At 37.1% G+C, this 19,932-nt stretch overlaps 1 protein-coding gene across 2 annotated transcripts in view; it reads left to right on the forward strand.

The window, feature by feature from the left end:
* Positions 1–19,932, forward strand: part of GPC6 (glypican 6) — a 1,232,535-nt gene that overhangs the window by 398,761 nt on the left and 813,842 nt on the right. The window lies entirely within an intron of this gene.

Below are 19,932 nucleotides of genomic sequence, written 5' to 3' on the forward strand. Positions count from 1 at the left end.
AGTCTGCCTGCAATGCAAGAGACCCAGGTTCGATTCCTGGGTCTGGAAGATCCCCTGGAGAAGGAAATGGCAACCAACTCCATTATTCCTGCCTGGAAAATCCCATGGATAGAGGAGCCTATCAGTCTACAGTCCATGGGATCAGAAGAGGTGGACACGACTTAGTGACTAAACCACCACCACCACCACTTACATTCTGTGTTGTGGCTTTCCAGATTCAGATCCATCTCAGAGGGTGATGGTGCTTCCAGTTCAGATTCAGGGAGGAGAGACTGCCTCCTCCTCTGTCTTGTTCTGATCCACATCAGCATTGCTTCTTGTTGTTGCTCAGTCGCTAAGTCATATCCGACTCTTGGCGACCTCATGAACTGCAACATGCCAGGCTCCTTTATCCTCACTATCTCCCAGAGTTTGCTCAAACTTATGTCCATTGAATTGGTAATGCCATTCAACTGTTTCATCCTCTGTCACCCCCTTCTTTTGCCTTCCATCTTTCCCAGCATCAGGGTGTTTTCCAATGAATTGACTCTTCCCATCAGGTGGTCAAAGTATTGGAGCTTCAGCTTCCACATCACTCCTTCCAATGAGTATTCAAGGTTGACTTCCTTTAGCATTGCCTACTCCATGATAAAAGGGGCAAAAGACACATGGCCCACCAATACTCACCGTTTCACAAGAGCTGTGGGTGGAGGTTTTCCTTGATAACTGTGACAATGTTTTCCAAATATTTCTACAGTGTTGGAGGGCCTGGGATTGGCACCAAGTCTTCCCAGTGTTTGGGATGGGATTAAACGATTGGGACCAGCTGTGTCTGGACCATTAGTTGTAGGAGCTTTACACTGGGTCTTATGTAAATAGTTAAATGGAAAACATTCCAGTCAACGACTCCACTTGGTTTCTGAGCCATGATGAATTTTGCCTCCATGCCTTTTCCATGATCAAAGGAAGGGGAGTCAGATTTCAGATAAAGGTATTTAAATGAGGACATCAGTGGGTTTTTAAGAAAATATTTTAAATATATCATTTAAATAAGACCTAGATTTTTTTTTTAAGTATTTTTTCCTCCCATCTGTTATTGGGTCCATTTAGTGATTCCGTTTTTAAATAAAGGTATTCAGAGGTATTTGAAAACAACTTTACTAAAAAGCATGGGAGAAAATGTTTTAAGAACAGGAAAGAAGACCCTAGGACTCACAGTAGAGACCATTGGCACAATTACGGGAAAGAAACAGAGAGAGAAGGACCAAATAAGTCAGGCCCAATTTGCCAAAGTTTTTCCTTGTTATATGAGAAAAATTCACTGGACTTAAAATGAGATACAAAATGGTACTTCCAGCCAGGGAAAAAAAAAAATCTACTTTAAGAAGTCATCATTATTTATCACCAAGAATCCATTTACTTCAAATGGCTTTTTAAGTCTGGCTACACAGTCTTTGAGTTCTGCTTAGCAGAGTTGAAAGCCTCTACGAAAAGGTTAAACACACAGTCTGTTTATGTAGATAGTAAGTCTGGTAAATATATTGAAAATTGGAATAGCATCATTTGCTACACTCAGACACAGAAGGTCTCCCGAGCCATCTGGAAATTCTTACTTTTTTTCTCTTGTAGCCTGTTATGTCTATTAGGAAAATAGATATGCATACATTTTTGAATAATTAGGGTTGCAATGTTTATAAAAAAAACACCATTAATAAAAATAGCAACACAATATTGCATCTTTTTATGAAAAGTATAGAGAGGCTCTGCCTAAGTGAGCCACTGAAAGAGTCTAATTTTCAATGAAATCTCTTTTATTTTTAATTTTCACAACTCACCGTTGAGTCATATAGTTGTTCCTTTTCAGTTCAGTTCAGTTCAGTCGCTCAGTTGTGTCCGACTCTTTGCAACCCCATGAACTGCAGCATGCCAGGCCTCCCTGTCCATCACCAACTCCCGGAGTCCACCCAAACCCATGTCTATTGAGTCTGTGATGCCATCCAACCATCTTATCCTCTATCGTCCCCTTCTCCTCCTGCCTTCAATCTTTCCCAGCATCAGGGTCTTTTCAAATGAGTCAGCACTTCCCATCAGGTGGCCAAAGTAATGGAGTTTCAGCTTCAACATCAGTCCTTCCAATGAACACCCAGGACTCCTTTAGGATGGACTGGTTGGATCTCCTTGCAGTCCAAGGGACTCTCAAGAGTCTTCTCCAACACCACAATTCAAAAGCATCAATTCTTCAGTGCTCAGCTTTCTTTATCAGCTTTATTTCTTTATGTCCTTTTCAGTAGTACACAGATAAAAAAGATTAAATTAACTTAAAACATTATATGTTTTCTTAGACAGGTAGTAGCTTGTTCTGACATTAGGTTTAGATATAACAAAACCTGTTTTATACCTACATCTAGAGTCCTCAATTGGTAAAATTCAATGAGTTACACTCTTTAAATAAAGCAATAGATGAGACTATTCTGCTGAATCCTGTACACATCCTTAATGGTGTCCTGTGCTGTGCTTAGTCGTTTAGTTGTGTCCAACTCTTTGCGACCCCATGGACTGTAGCCCACCAGGCTCCTCCGTCCATGGGATTTTCCAGGCAAGAGTACTGGAGTGGGGTGCCATTGCCTTCTCCGCTTAGTCGTTTAGTCATGTCCAACTCTAGCGACCCCATGGACTGCAGCCCTCCAGGCTCCTCTGTCCATGGGGATTCTCCAGGCAAGAACACTGAAGTGGGTTGCTACTCCCTTCTCCAGATCTTCATGGCCAAGGGATCGAGCTTGTGTTTCCTGCATTGCAGGCAGATTGTTTACTGCCACTGATATATGCCTCCTATTGCATTGGCTAATAGAATACCTAAAACATAAGTATCTGCTGTTATAACCTTAGGTATTTTTTCCTAAACTCTATAAGTTTCACCTTTCTCATCTATAAAAATGTCCATGATAATTATAGCTCTCCCATAGGGTCATTTTGAAAAATAAGCCAAATGATGGATATAAAGCGGATAGTATTAGGTTTGACCATAGGCAACACAGAATAAAGTAAAGATTATTATAATTTGTATATAAATGTATATATATCCACAATTTATTGAATTATTTTCATTGATTCGCCTGTTGAATTGTGCATGTAGCACAGATTTCATTATTCAAGGTATTTCATATTGAGACTGTTTTCTCACTTCAGTAATTCTCAACAGGTCCCCACATGGAAACCAAGTGTCATGGAGACAATATTACATAGTGAGCAAGACTAGCTATGGGCTGAGACTGCAGAACTGGTTGGTAGTTCTAGCTTGTCCATATTTTCTGGACATCTATAGAATGAATCAAGGGTCACAGTTGAGTTGTATTTTAATTATTTTAATGGAGGTATCGCTAAGCAAGAAAGTAGGTGTTCGATAAATGTTTGCTCAGTGAGTAAAAGGTTCCTCCAATCACTGAACTCATGTGTAGCTCTAAAGATTTATTTCCTTTCTACAAAACAATGTATAGCAGTTTTTCAGGAGAAGATGTTTGTACATTTAAGAAAGCTTTGTTTACACGGTATTAAAAATTGGAGCTTTTCGTTTTGGTCCATGCAGTGAGAAAAACTCTTTTATGCGACTGGCAATGGATCATATGTGTCAACGGCCATAATACATTCTGTAATGAATAAAAGCCAATACACTTGCTTTTTTCCTAAAATCATAGACTTGATTTTAGTATAAACTCCATCAAACTTTTTGACATTTCTGCCTGGTATGGGCTGTTTTGTTCCCCCATAATTTAATGAGTTTGGGTGAACTCTGGGAGTTGGTGATGAACAGGGAGGCCTGGCTTGCTGCGATTCATGGGGTCACAAAGAGTCAGACATGACTGAGTGACTGAATTGAACTGAACTGACTGAATTTATTGAAGCCCTAACCTCGGGCTTCCCTGATAGCTCAGTTGGTAAAGAATCTGCCTATAATGTGGGAGACCTGGGTTCGATCCTTGGGTTGGGAAGATACCCTGGAGAGGGAAGCCCTAACCCCAACTACCTTGGAATATGCCTGTATTTGGAGACAGAGTTAATTAAACTAATAAAGTCATTAGAGTGGGGCCTAATCTGACTGGAGTCTTTATATAAGTATAAACAGGGTGTTTATATAAGAGGAGTCTTTTATAAGACTTTATATAAGAGAAGTCTTTATATAAGAAGAAGGTGTTTGGGAAGAAAGGGGTACAGAGCACAGTCACATGTGAAGCTGTAAGAAGATGGGCACTTACAAGCCAGGATGGGCGATTCAGAAGGAGCCAACCCTGCCATCACTTTGACCTCAGACTTCTAGTCCTTACAGTTATGAGAAGTAAGTCTCTTTTGTTTAAAACACCCAGTCTACGGTACATTTTCATTGCAGAATAATACACTTTCCATCCAAACATTACTCCAAATCTAATATTTTCTAAGAAGGCTTTCCTGAAAACTCTGAATTGTACCTTCATAGTCATCTTGCATTTTTATTTCACTTTATGTTTTTCATGAACTTTCTCTCTTCAAACTGATCTCCGGTCGTGAAGGGATGTAAGTGATGCCTTGCTTGCTTATGTATGTTTCCATGTGTATGTTCTCCACAGTGTCTGCCATATTTCAAATAATGAGATAGTAGACGTTCAATAAATATTTAGATTGATTTTAGATATTCATATAATAGGATATTTATGAAATACACAAGTGATTGATGATTCACCTTAGTATGTGGCCTTTGGGGTTTCCTTGGGCACAGACTATCAGCAATTCTGTTTCTTTATCATGTTATGCCTTGCTAGCTGAACTCTGCTGTAGTTGACTATTGGGAGACTGAGAAGAGTGGAAGGGGTGAGATTCTGAAAAGTGATTTGGTGAGCCTATTAAAAACTGACATAACATCTTTGCTTCCAAAGTATTTGTTTTGACTACCTTGATGAAAAGTTTACAGAGAAAGAAGGTACTGCAAGGTTTAAAGCCTGTAATCTCCTTAAAGCAGATATGGAGATGAAAACTTATAAACCACCCTGTCTTTGAGAATCTTTTATCAATGTCTAAGGTTTTAACATTGGGACCATTGATATCATTGGGATTGACAGTGGAGTTATGAGAATTGGAGTGTCTGACTCTCAGCAATTATGAAGAGGATAACAAATGTTTCCCAAATAACCAAGTTGTATGTGTTTGTGTGTGTGTGAACTATATGTATACTATATACAGTGACATGCACACAATAAAATCATAGCCTTCTGCCACCATCACTTTAACTTTACCTCCATTAGAAGTAAGCATCCTTTTCCCAATAATGTCAAATTCAGTTCAGTTCAGTCACTCAGTTGTGTCCAACTCTTTGCAACCCCATGAATAGCAGCACGCCAGGCCTCCCTGTCCATCACCAACTCCCAGAGTTCACTCAGACTCATGTCCATCGAGTCAGTGATGTCATCCAGCCCTCTCATCCTCTGTCGTCCCCTTCTCCTCCTGCCCCCAATCCCTCCCAGCATCAGAGTCTTTTCCAATGAGTCAACTCTTCGCATGAGGTGCCCAAAGTACTGGAGTTTCAGCTTTAGCATCATTCCTTCCAAAGAAATCCCAGGGCTGATCTCCTTCAGAATGGACTGGTTGGATCTCCCTGCAGTCCAAGGGACTCTCAAGAGTCTTCTCCAACACCACAGTTCAAAAGCATCAATTCTTCGGCGCTCAGCCTTTTTCATGGTCCAACTCTCACATCCATACTTGACCACAGGAAAAACCATAGCCTTGACTAAATACAAAATCATTTACATATTTTAAGCACCAAACATCAAAGGACTATTTATGGAAATAAATATTATTGGCTTTGAACACATTTACTTCTGAGTTTAGATAAGTCAGAAAACAAAAATATAATAAGCTCTCTGGGTTCTATTGAGTATGAACACATTTGATGGCTTGTGTAAAATCTATGCTGAACTTTTTCTATAAGAATTAGGTTTCCCAAAAGTGATGCCTGCCAAGTTACTTTTGTTGCCAATTTCTAATTTGGCAAGTAGCTTTTCTTATCTGTTTGTTGAACTCTGTACTTAATATATTCTCAGGGATCGGACTCATGAGAAATGATTACTCTGTGAATTTAAATGGAGAAGTAATTAAGAATGCTCCTTTGAGGTAACTGAGGTTTATAGAAGAAACATCACCTTTTTAGGTTCAAGATCATGGGCCATTGTGACTATTGTAGTTTTCATATTTTCCCCTGAGCCAGGTTTCACAAGTTTTCCAGATAACTCTTTGGCCATTGAAGAGGCAGGATAATTCATGTCTTTAACCAATACCTATTTCCCATCCCCCAATCCCACCCCCCACACACAAAAGAATGGAAAGAAAGAGCAGAGAGTAGGAAATAAAAGAGCAACAAATCAGGGTATGATTTCCATTCTTTTGAGGATTTTAAGTTCATGTTTTGAAATTTCTCAGCTGATGCTGCTGCTGATTTTTTTAAAATATAGTATTAGAGAGGAATTGCACCCCAGGAAGCCTTTAATCAAGAGTTAGGACTGTACAGTTGAAAGAACCCATAATTTCAAATTACTAAACACATGTTTTTTCCCCACCCCCTGCTTCCTCTGGATGTAAAAGAGTAGTTTTTAAATGAAGATGCAAATTACTATTTGTTCATGATAACTTTAGCATGCTACTTGGTTTACATTTTAAAAAATGATCTGATAAATACAAACTTCACCACAGGGGATTGCAAAGACTGGTTTGCTAGTTTAATTTAATTTTTAAATTAATAAGTATGGTCTGAAGTGTACACTTTCTGTCTTCAGACCTGAAAGACCTTTGAATATGGAATTGGTCTTGATATGCTTGTAACGGAATCAGTGTTTTCAGAAACCTCAGGATCCAATTATTGGTGTTCCAGACAAGATATTACTTGTCCCTTTATCAGTTGTACGGTTTCCTGTCTGTCCTCAGCTGAAGACCCAGCCTAATCTGGTGGGACAAATTAACCAGTTAGAAGTTGAGAATGGAAAGAGAATTTTGGAGTTTGGGGTTAACATGTACACCCTACTATGTATAAAATAGTTAAACAAGGATCTGCTGTATAGCACAGGGAACTATATTCAATATCCAGTGATAACCTATATTGGCAAGCAATCAGAAAAATAATATATATATGGTTGGATAGCATCACTGACTCAATGGCCATGAACTTGGGCAAATTCCAGGAGCTAGTGAGGGGCAGGGAGGCTTGGCATGCTGCAGTCCAAAGAGTTGGAAATGACTTAGCAACTGAACAACAATATATATATGTGCGTATATATGTGTGTGTGTGTGTGTGTGTGTGTGTGAATTATTTGAAACTAATGCAGCCTTATAAATTAACTATACTTCAATTAAAAAAAAAGTGTTGAGAATGACCAAGGATCCCAGTAATGGGTGTCAGGCCAAGTCTTTGGCCATAATAACTTATACTATAACTTATAACTATCAGGCCAAGTCTTTGGCCATGGTAACTTATGACTATCTTTAATAGTTAAAGATTGTGTTCATATGTAAGTTACAGGAAACTCTGCTAAACAGTGGGTTAAGCTAATTTAATATTTTATTCTGTCTTAACAAGAAATCAGACTATTTCCAAGTCTGGGAGTATATTTTGTGGATCCAGGATGTCTGGTGAATATGTCTGTAATTTTCTTGATTTTTTTTTTTCACTTCATGGATACAATATGGCTGCTTAATCACTTGCTATCACATTCAAATTCCTCAAAGTTTAAAGGAGGTGAAAAACATAGTAGAAAAAGATAGGAGAAGGAAAAAGCAACATCTGTATTGGAAAATAAACTTTTCCCCCCAAATTCTTAGCAGACTTTTACTTGAATGCCATCGGCCAGAACAGTGACATGTGATCACTCTTACACAATGGGATATGAGATAGTAGGCTTTTAGCTTTCCATAGTAAAAGAAAAACAAAGGAAGGAATATGAACAAGCTCAAATAAACAAAACTGTAAAATCTGCCACAGATCAACCCAGAGTTTTACTACATGAGATTAATGAAGCATAGAGCCTAAGGAAAGCTGCTTGACATCACAGCGAGCTCAGTAAGAATTTTCCCATCATGACTAATGACACTTATCCAAAGACAAACACAAATCTATGTATATATTCAGGAGAGAATGTTGAGTTATCTCACAAATCTGAATCTAGCAGAATTTAGCATAATAGAATTTTTTACTTAGTTCTACCTTAAGCCCCATCTTATACCCCTAAATTGCATACAAAACCTGAAGCTGTTTTGAATTACTTATTTGGGGAAACATCCTTCTTTTATGAGAAGTCAATAATTTTCTATTTCTGTAGGCTCAGAAATTGAGGACTTTTCATAATGTGGACACGTTATACCCCGAGTTGTCCCATGGTAGAGACAATTTCACCATGAAATAGTGAGCCTCGGGTCACTGCAGATGCCCCAGGGTGGATACAGTAGAAATTCTTATTCAGAGTGATGAATGGATCTCTGAAGTTCATCACGTATAGTATGAAAAATAAAGAAAATCTAGAAAAATTAGATGAATTGCAAATATGGTTTCAGATCCACATCCTTCCAGAAAAGACCTGGAGGTTTTGGTGCCATTGTGTGCGTGTTTATTCAAGTGTGCAACTTCTCTTCATTGAAGGCATACTCAGAGCAATGCTGAGAACTGTAGCAATCTGTCTTGCATCAGAGAAATCCCCCAGTGAGATCTGCCCAGCATAGAATTTCCTGGCATAGTATGGTGAGATTCACTCTAAGCACATTACTTTAGCTATGATATCACTGGGAAGGAACAGAATGTATCTTTTCATAGTCCCAGTTTTTTGCTCCATCCTGCAAATGACACATGTTATCAGTTTTCTGTGGATGAGCTTCAGCACTTACAGAGTCTATGGTTTGCAGTCTTCCTGGTAGGGCTGCCCTTGTGGCTCAGATGGTAAAGAATCTGCCTGCAATGCAGGAGACCTGGGTTTGATCCCTAGGTCAGGAAGCTCCCCTGTAGAAGGAAGTGGTAACCCACTCCAGTATTCTTGCCTGGAGAATCCAATGGACAGAAGAGCCTGGCGGACTATAGTCCAAGAGGTTGCAGAGAGTCAGACATGACTGAGCGACTAACAGTTTGGTGCAGGAAAAAGCTTCTTGTCCTTTCCCCAAACTGTTCCCCTCACTCTGGCTCCATTCCTCCACATGGACTAGCTCTACCTACTTAACGATATGTTGATTTTCTTCAACAAGAGTTCCAGATTTCTGGCTCCACATTCCATAATTATGGTACCCAGAATAAACAAGAATGTACATATTAACAAGATGGGCTCAATGAGCAATGCTTTGAGGAAGTTAGGTTATGATGAGGGTAAGAGAGGAAGCTAGAATAGTGTCCTCAAAGTTGTTTAATTCCAAACAATGATAGAGGCTGTTTATAACACCCAATGAATGATATGAGATTTTAATGAGTAAAATGTTAGAAACTTGTAAATATAAAGCAATAATTCATAAATAATGCGTGTGTGCTCAGTTGCTCAGTTGTATCCAATTCTTTGCAACCCCATGGACTGTAGCCTGCAAGGCACCTCTGTTCATGGAATTTCCCAGGCAGTAATACTGCAGTGTGTAACCATTTCCTTCTCCAGGAGATCTTCCCAACGCAGGGATAGAACATGCGTCTCCCGTATTGCAGGCGAATTCTTTACCACTGAGTCACCTGGGAAGCTCCTTATAAATAATAGATCTACATTATTCTTGAGTTTTGAGGTCAATGGGGTATTTATTCTGCTAGTGGTCAAAACATTGGTGAGAAGAAATGAATAATAATGGAAAACAAAGCAATTTTAGGTGTTTTTTTTTTTTTCCTTCAAAATGGCATTTCCTTTTTTTGGACCTGCGTTTCAAGTTAGTTGGAGAATTTGCAAGAAAAAACATGTTTGCAGTGGCAGGATTAATTACAAGGAAGTGTAGTAGGAAATATCACATGTCCCTGCTTGTTACCATGTGAGGGGCAGTGTTTCTCTGGGGACGTTGTTGCTTCTCATTTTGGCCAAAAAAAAAAATGTGAGAAGACAGGATATGTGCCACATCCCATCAGCAGCTTTAAGAGCCATTGTGTGTTTCAACCATCTCTATTGCTCTTTCTCTGTGCCGCAGAACGACATGCCATAAATAAGAACAGCTTGTTCACTCTAGGTCTCCAGATTAGAAGAGAGTGGAACAGAGTTGAAACCATTAATTCACAATAGTGAACTTGAAACATCGATAAAAAATAAGTTCATGAGTGAGACATACGTTTTATTGTTTAAGTCTCTGGGATTTCTGGGTTATTTGTTACTGCATCAGAGCTGACTACTACAGAACTTTTTATGCTTTCTTATTTTATAAGTGGATACCACCCTCACTGGACTGCTCCCAAAAGCCCAGAATAATGGTTTAAGTTTTCCTTTCTTTACTCTTAGTGGAGCATATCTCCACAACCCAGAATGGAAACATTTTAACCTAAAACTTAAAGAAGACCAAAGGAATATAAAATGCTGGGTCTTTTCCTCTTTATGATGTAGGGAAATTCTTGGAATTAAAACAGATTTATCTGTTTGGAGAGAATGGTGGGCAGGCATAGAGTAAATGTCAATGATCAAAAAGGCAATGCTAACATTTTCTTAAACAAAGATAATCCTCTTATACTAACCCTTTGCAATATGAGAAGGAAGGATTTCTACAGAATAGGTTATATACATAGTTTATTCACTTTAGGGATGTAATAAACTATTATTGACTTTTCAGACTTGAACATTATTCTATGTGGCACATTTTATAATTGCTTGTGCTCCTTGGCAGACTGTTGGAGGCTTCATTCTCTAAAAATCTTTTAAAGTAATTGCTGACTTCAGGAAAACTGATTAGTAAAGCCGCATTGAATAACTAGAGGTCTCTTGTGATGTTTTGCCAGAATAATTCACATAAGCACTGTGATATAGGTTCTTTGAAACTTTCCTTTTCCTTCATACTTTTCAAGAGAAGATTTATCTCAGGTTACACAGGTGAAATATGGTACAGATTATTTTCAAATAGTATTCTACCTAAATGCAGAAGCCCCAGGTAGAGTTCTATAGGAAATGTGCTTCCTGGACAAATGGTGAGTTTAAGCACTGACATCTTATCTACAGTTGTAATTAAAAAGGTCCTTGCAGACATAGGACCTACACACATATCTTTCTACTGACTGAGGAGACTCCTAAAAGTCAGCACATTTTGCCACATGCAAGTGCAGTTCTCAGCCTGAAATGAATTACTAAAATAGGTTGTTTTTGATTGAAGAACGTTCTCTTGAAATAATAATATTCAGGTATCATGACCTCCATTATGTGGCCATCATATTAGCTATGACAAATGGGGACATTCCAATGGTGTCCAGATTGCTCAAGTCATTTTGTATGATGCAAGACAGGGTACTCATCTTAAATAAACAGACCTTTCGAAGTTCACAAGTCGCTGAGTTTTCCAAAAGAAATCCAATAATAAAGTCAACATGTAACCTTCATCTACACTGTAGAAATATTATGCTACATTTTAGCTTCTAGGTAAAAAAGGCATCTGAGTTCGCTGTCTATGAGAATGTTCTAACCACATACTGTAAAGTTGCACTGAAATTGTCAAGGAGATCAACAAAACACGTATAACATTTAGTGATATGACATTTGCTAGTATGTAACTCTCTTGGGACTGTCTTACTCTGTTGAGATATAACCCTTTTATAAGATTTGAAATATTCACAATGTCTAAGGTATGCTAATGAATTAACAATGTTTCCAAGATGGAAATAATAAACAAACTGTTTATATACATGTTATACATATGCATATATATATAAATTTAGACTTTTGAATATACATATAGGAATATGTACATATGAATGTATATGTATATCTATTATATATATATATATATTCTAAATCTAAATTTTTGCAAAAGCAAACATTTGTCACAATTACTTTTTTAGCCAATACTATGTTTTTGATTAGTCTTCTATTTTCATTTTAAAAATGTAAAGGCTGTTTAAAAGTTTGAACCTTATTCAAAGCAATAGTATCAACTGTCTTTGAAACTGTCTTTGAACATAATCACTTTCTTTCAGTAGTACCTGTACTTGCTTTCCAGGATACACTAGTTAATTTAGATTAACAACTCTAACAAGATCCTTTCATTGCCATCAGTGTCTCAGACTTGACAACATTCTAGCTTTTATCTTTGGGAAAAAGTCAAAATTACAGTTGGACTTAATTAAAGATAATATAACAAATTATAACTGTATACAGAAATCAACGATGACCAATTATACCTTGAGAATGGGATTTTAGAATGAAATCGTAGGAAATGGTGTAAAGTTCATTTTACATGTTTAATAATGTGTCAAAATAACTGGTTAATAATTACCTAAATTTTATTTCCATGTGATAATTATTCTTTATTTCAAAAATATTTGTGTAAGCTAGTAGTCAAATGGCATATGTGTTTATATGAAAATCTTCATTTACTCAATCAACAGTTATTTAGCTCCTTTTTTGGAACTAAATACTAGATGTTTAGGATTATAGCAAGAAAAGTTAAGCAAAAGAACAACAAAATGATCTGCCATCATGGTGCTACATTCTAGTGGAGGTAACAAATAATAAAGAAATAAAAAAATTAAAAAAATAGAATTTGTCAGATAATTCTAGGTGCATGGAGAGAAATTAAGCAAGCAGAGGGTAGGGAATGAAAGGAGGCGGGGGTGATATTTTCAAGTGAGCACTTAGGAAAGGCTTCACTGGAGGAGATACTGAACATAATGCAAAGATCCTGAGGAAGGAACGTGCCTGGAATATCTTTGAGCTTTAAGAATACTGGTGTGTCTAAAGTGGGCTGGGGTGATAGAGTAGGAAACGATAATCCTTGAAGAGCCTCGGAAAATCATGTGGGGCCTTGTGGAGAAATCATCTTTCTCCAAGAGAAATGGGACATTATAGCAAAGTTTCAAGAGATCCATAATTTTGTATGACTTGTTTTGAAAATAGATTGTGCGACTGGGGTCAGACTAGAAGCAGGGAGAGTAGTCAGGAGACTTTGAAATAATCTAGGTAGGAGAAGAAGATAGCCTGGAGCCTGGTGGATCATGAAGATAGTGAGAATGATCATATTCTGCAAATATTTGGAATTGGAGTATACAAAATTGAGTGACAGTTGAGTTTTCCGTTGTGAAAGAAGCAAAGTAGTCGAGAATGATGCCAAGTTTAAAATCATTGCTCATGTTTTGGTTGGCAGTCAGAATGAAGGATCTCTTTCAAAAGGTAAACTTGTGTCCCTGGGCTTTTGAAGTCAAGGGGATTATTAGAACTCAGAGATTTCGCAATCTGGAATGAGAAGTTTTTCATCTTTATTTTTAGAAATTTAGCATTTTCATTAATTATGAAAGTAGACAAGACACAACTGTAGAATTATCAATAACTATAGCTTTATCACCAATAGGATTAACACATATATTCATAGTGCATTACATTTGTAGGTGCAAATCTCTCAAAGTGACATTTACACTCATCAGTATTTCCCAATAATTATTAGCAATTATATCTGCTCCCAGACCTTAACAATTAATGTTTTAATAAAGAACTACATCTATCACAATTTAAAATATCTTGGTTAAGTTCAACATAATAGTTTCCTATGTAGTAATTTGTATTTTATTTTAGGCATTTTTTTTTTAGACATTATTCTGAGAAGCTGTCTGTAGTCTTCAGGAGAATGCCAAAAGGGTCTATGTCACAAAAAAAGTTAAAAGCACTTACTTTTGCATGTACAATAGTACACATCTTTGGAGAGTATGCCAATGTGCACTTTCAAAGGTAGCATAGATAATAACAACAATAATAAAAATGGGATTAATAAATGATGAATCACCATGTAATTACTTTGTGCTAGGAATGTTATCTGTTTTCCATAGCAAACCTATCAGGCAGAGGTTATCTTCATTTTATATAGAAGAAATTTGAGGATTAGAAAGGATTAGGTTATAAGGTCATGCACCTGGTAAGTACAGATTCAAATTTAAATCTGTTTCCTCAATGTATCCTCTTTGCCAACAAAGGATACTGCTTCAACCATGGAAAGATCAAACTGGTGATGTAAAATACCACATAGGGACTCTATTTCAAGAAATGACAGATGAAGCATTCTGTAGCCATTTTTTAGGGAGATGGGATAGCATAAAAGCACCCTAAGAAATATTTTCTATGGTCAAGAAAACATTGTCCTCCTTTTTAGGGGGTTTCATGTGGAGTGAAGATAGAATCACTTCTTTTCTGATCGTTTAAGTCATGTGTGTTCTTTGTAAAGCTTTTGCAACTATTCACAGAACTGTCATGGAAGAAGGAAAAGGTCCACTGGAATGCAGTTGATGAGACAACCAATGTTGATATTGTGAGCACTGTCTTTTCATGTACCTCTTTGTTATACATACATTTACATGTATACTTTTACGTAAGTGGGGTCAAATAGCAATACATTTGTGAAGAAGGAATATTATGCCTTTTCTCTCATCCTGTCTTCACAGTTGTATCTCATTTCTCATTCTCACACACCCACTCTTAGGGGAAGCCATCTTATTCACCTAACATATGCCCTCCACCACAACGGAAAATGCGACAAGGACTCAGACATGATTTGGGCAACCATTGGCCAAGAGTAAGTATAGCTTTGCATCTAAGGGTGTGTGCCAGGCATACCACATTCAGTCTGCCAGGGCTTGATTTAGACCTCACCAGGCTTATTATCCTCGATAAGGCAATGGCACCCCACTCCAGTACTCTTGCCTGGAAACTCCCATGGATGGAGGAGCCTGGTAGGCTGCAGTCCATGAGGTCCTCCGTCCATGGGAGTTTCCTTCTCCAATGTATGAAGGTCCTAAGAGTCAGACACGACTGAGCAACTTCACTTTCACTTTTCACTTTCATACATTGGAGAAGGAAATGGCAACCCACTCCAGTGTTCTCGCCTGGAGAATCCCAGGGACGGGGGAGCCTGGTGGGCTGCCGTCTGTGGGGTTGCACAGAGTCAGACACGACTGAAGCGACTTAGCAGCAGCAGCAGGCTTATTATCCAACTTTGAACAGCATATTTGATACATCATTGCCTCATCTGTAAAAGGGGATGACAATACTATTTAATGCTGTTTATCTCAATGAATGTGAATTTTCAATGAGTCATTGCATGAAAACTTTATATAAGAATATGTGCTCAGAGTCAGAAGCTGTAGTTATTGGGCTGTTGTCTTGCAGTCCAACTTTGTTCCTTTCATGGCACCAGGGTAGCTCTAAGTCACATGTAAGTGGTTCCTGATTAACTGGGGATGACCAGCAGGAGAACTCAGAGCCTGCCTTCCATTTAGGCAATATCAGTAGCATTCTCTGCATTTATTGTTCAGATCTCAAAATATATCAGACATTGCTTAATAAATAGGTGATACAAGTCACATGACATATACAGATTTGTTTTCAGGAATAAAATAATGCAATGACTTATAGGAAGGCATAAAACACAACTAGTTAGATAGTCTGGGAAACTAATTTTTTCAAGTATTTAATTTTTATTTCTCTGATGAGATCTTGTTAAGAAAACCAAGATTTTAGGTCATTCCTATCTATCACCCTTTCATTTTTGGTCTGCAGAGCTAAGCCATGGGCTTTAGAGACTAACACCTTTTACTGATTGCTATCAGATTATAGTTAGCTGATTAAAAGAAAAAAAAAACGAGAAAAGGAAAACAGGGCATAATTTGTTAGAGAAGATTGTTAAACAGCATTTTACCATTTTTCTAAGATTTTCAGCACTAGCAGTGGTTTCATCGGGTTTAGTATATTATGAGGAAGCATGAGAGGTGAGATGTCACAGAAGTCTAAGAAAAATATTTACTTGTCAACTGAAACAGGTTCACACCTGTTTTCACTTGATCTGTGAGCTTCACTGAAAAGGTAAAATATGTTTTTCAATACAAACCTAGAAAATGTCAGAGAATGAACTTGGAAGGCAAGTACTTTGGAACTATTTGCTTCATTAAAATATGAATGGATATGGTATCCATGGTTCTTTAGTGATTAACATTTTCTTAGGCAGTTTTGTTCATATGCAGAGAGTACATTGAATTCCATGTTCATTGCTTAATATGCTTATTTTTATTCATTCACAAATTTCAAGGTCTCTTCATTGAACATTTAGTAAAAGTATATTCATGCTTTTATATACTTTAAGCAAAGTTCTTCTTAGCCTCCAAATATTATATGTTATGTCATGCACCACACCGTCATGCCTGGGAGCATGCTGGCTGAGCTTCTGCCATACTCCAAAGCCCTGAGTCTTCTCCTGAGTTAAACATTATTCAATACATCCATTGTCTCTCTGCTGTCAGTGGGGCATTGAACTACTGTCTTCAAAAAACAGTCATTAAAGATTCCCATGTCCTTGTTCTGAGTGGCAATTGATCACTTTAAACTATGTAATCCCATCAGCTTGTAAATATGGAATATATTCGTTCTCACAAAATGCATTATTCTGTCCAGTTCCCCATTAAAGCCTACCTCCTAGTTTTCAGCCTGTGAGACTTTGGAAATTAATCTATACTTTATTTCCTTTAGAGTGAGCTACTTCATTATTTTTAAAATTTATACCATCTATTTGTTTGGAAATTATATTTATTCTAGATAATTTTTAAAATACCAAATAAGGTCATTATTGAGTCTCATCACTGGAAGATGTAGATTTGTTTGTATTTCACTAATTGACCTTCATGTAGTATTTTCACTGGAAGCTACTTCTTAGCCATCTAAAGAAAATATCTGTGTATCAATGTCACAGCATTATTTATGACTGTAATCATTTAGAAAATGGGTACTACTTAAAGGTATTATGATATTTTCAAATTATGTTATAATCATGCATCTGAAGAGCAAAATTTATGCTTTAAGGACAGTTCATGGAATAAGAAATTGTTCACTGAATTTTATTAAAATGAATAAATAGATTTCAATTTGTATGAACAGTAGGATTACAGGATACTTTCTAAGGCTCTTAGGGTAGGCAGAGAAACGAAAGGGAATGAAGTGTATTGAAATAGTAACAATGGTTAGTCATCATCATGATGAGACCACGGGGGACTTAGGTTCTAGTTTTTGTTTTCTTTTGTTTTGTCTTTCTCTATTGTGATCACATATTACTTTTGTAATCAGGAGACAACAAATTAATAAATAACTGGTGGTCCAGAAGCAGACATTTCTTTCCTGCATTCTTTCCACAAATGAAGTCGCTGGGTGGAACTGAATCATATGCAGTCCTATTCAGTGAACTCTCTGATAAAATAAATACACAGTGGAAATTCTTTCAGAATGCCACAGATTTCATTTGAGAACACGTCAGAGTGATGGAACAAAAGCAGATGGTGCAATAGTGGGATTATAGGAGGGTTGGAGGGAAGCACAAGAGCTAGAAACGTACAAGGGCTATAGGGGTGGAGCAGAGAGGTAAGCAGTTGAGGGCTGGGGAAGGGGGCGGAAGAATGGCAGCACAGAACTTGACCTCTGGGCCAGGAAGGAAGGAGTCCTTCCCTCAGATCCTGCTCAGATGATTTTTCTGAAAATATTCTGAGCTTAATGTTTCATAATCAATTCCAAGTTAAAATATGGTTAAGATTCTACTGTTTTCTTTTTTCTGGGTATTTTGTGGAGGACCAGTCTTTTAAATTGACATTAAAAAAAAATGAGTTTCAGAGTTTCTATTAGAAATACAGTAGGTGGATCTGTACCAAAGGTTGCATAGTTGGTTATGTACCAAAATGCCTTCCAGCTAAGAGAGAAGAAATACGAACCATTGTTCCTAAACTGATAGAAAATCTCCACACTTTTGGCAAAGGGGAGCCAAACTTGGACAAGATTTGGTCCTTTTTAATAACCCAAGAAGTGATTCTTTCTCTGTTAATATGTGGATGTCAGGTATGCCCAACAGGGAAAAGGAAGGCTCATCTGTCATATGACTGAAATCCCATCTTACTTTTGCCACGTTTCAGAATGTTCTCTTTTACTGCTGATCACACTTCCTTTTCAGGGGGGATAAGTGCTCCATGGGTATATATCTGTTGTTGTTCAGGAGCTAAGTTGTGTCTAACCCTTTGTGATCCTATAGTCTGAGGCATTCAGGCTCCTCTGTCCTCCACTGTCTCCTGGAGTTTGCTCAAATTCGTGTCCGTTGAGTCAGTGATAAGATCTAGCCATCTCATCCTCTTTACAATATAGGAAATATCATTTATTTCTCATTCAGATCACTTCTGGACTTACAATTAGTTGCTGAGAAGTAAGGAATGGTCTGTTCTGTTTTGAATTAGCATCAGAAAAATGATAACAAGAAATGTATCTTTCTGTTCTTTGGAGTGTACCTGACAGTTCTTTATCCTCACACTAAGCATGCATCTGCTGGTCATTAAAAAAAAAAAAAAAACAACAAAGGAATAATCTGGTCTCACCACCCTCAGATACACACAGTTACAGAAGGGACACTGTTCCAGTATATAAAGGAAATCATTTCAGTTGAAATGTTCATCCCTTTAGATGTTTTAGCATAAGTTTAGTTTTAAAAGATTCTGCAAATTAGTAGGCACAAAAACCAATTTTTGAGAGGTAGCTTCCCCTATTAGTAGTATGGAATTCAGGGGTAAAAAGAAAGTCAAATTATAAACTATAGAGATGTTCCTCTTGTCATTGTCAAATGATATGACCAAATAAAATAGCTTGTGGATTTACTGAAAATCATTAATCACATTGATTAAGGACCTGCAGTAACATGCTTGGATTTAGTAAGAATTGTTGAACATTAGTCCCAAACTGTGTTTTTAGCTAACATTCTGTTTTTTCATTAATAAGTATAAATTGAAGACAATTTCCATGTTGGAAGACTGAACACTGTGGATTGTTTGTAAACTGGCCAACAGTGTACTTTAGTGAGTTTTTCTTGGCAAATTTGTACTTAATGTCATCCATTGCCAAAAATCCATTCCATAATGATGTCATCAACAGTTTGGGATGAGAAAAAGCTAAAAGAATGCAGATGGGAAAGTAATTCCTTCATGTTTTATTAGCTGTATGTGTTTTTCCCCCTCTGATTTTTCCTTGTTGGGTTATCAAACTAAAATCCCTTGTCTGAATCTGGTAGTCAATACATTCATTTACCCCCCTCCGCCCCATAATGACTGATCAAGTTATTTTCTTGTTGAGTGTTTCATTAAAATATTAATTAGGCCTTATAACTTTGAGAAACTTATCATCATAAGTTTAGATACAACAGATTATAATTTTAGCTAAAAGTGCCAGGAGGTTTTATCCCTGGCATCCTGTATCATAATGTCTGATAGACTGGGCAAATAATCAGGCTTTTTGGTTACCTGTTATCATGACAGGAAAAAAAAATAAGAGCAGACAAAACTTGTGCTTGAAAAACAAAATTATAGTAAAACCTCTTTGACATTGTGGCATTTATTCTAAAATACAGGGCTAACACCATGTCAACATAAGTGTATGTGACTCTCCCATTAAAACGTATTCAATTATCCTGGAGACCCACTGACTCATAGATTCTCTGTGACATTAATGGTGTTATCAAGATATGGTCTTTGAATTTCTTTGACTATCCATCTACATTTAATAAGCTGAACTATCTTTAAATACCATGTGTGGGAGTGAAAAAAAAAAAACTGGGTTAATTACATGCCCTAGTATATGCAAATTTATATTTTATATGCCATTCAAGCTTTTATTTCTTTAAGGTTGAAAAATGTTCTTATGTGAATAAATGTGGTTATAAATACTTCTTTATAAAATAGATGTTTCTTCAGTGAATATTTATTATGTACTTCTTGTGGGCAAGGATAGGCTGTCCTCAGCTGTGTCT

This window comes from Bos indicus x Bos taurus, chromosome 12 (assembly GCF_003369695.1).
Source record: "Bos indicus x Bos taurus breed Angus x Brahman F1 hybrid chromosome 12, Bos_hybrid_MaternalHap_v2.0, whole genome shotgun sequence".
In the NCBI taxonomy this organism is placed as follows: Eukaryota; Metazoa; Chordata; class Mammalia; order Artiodactyla; family Bovidae; genus Bos; species Bos indicus x Bos taurus.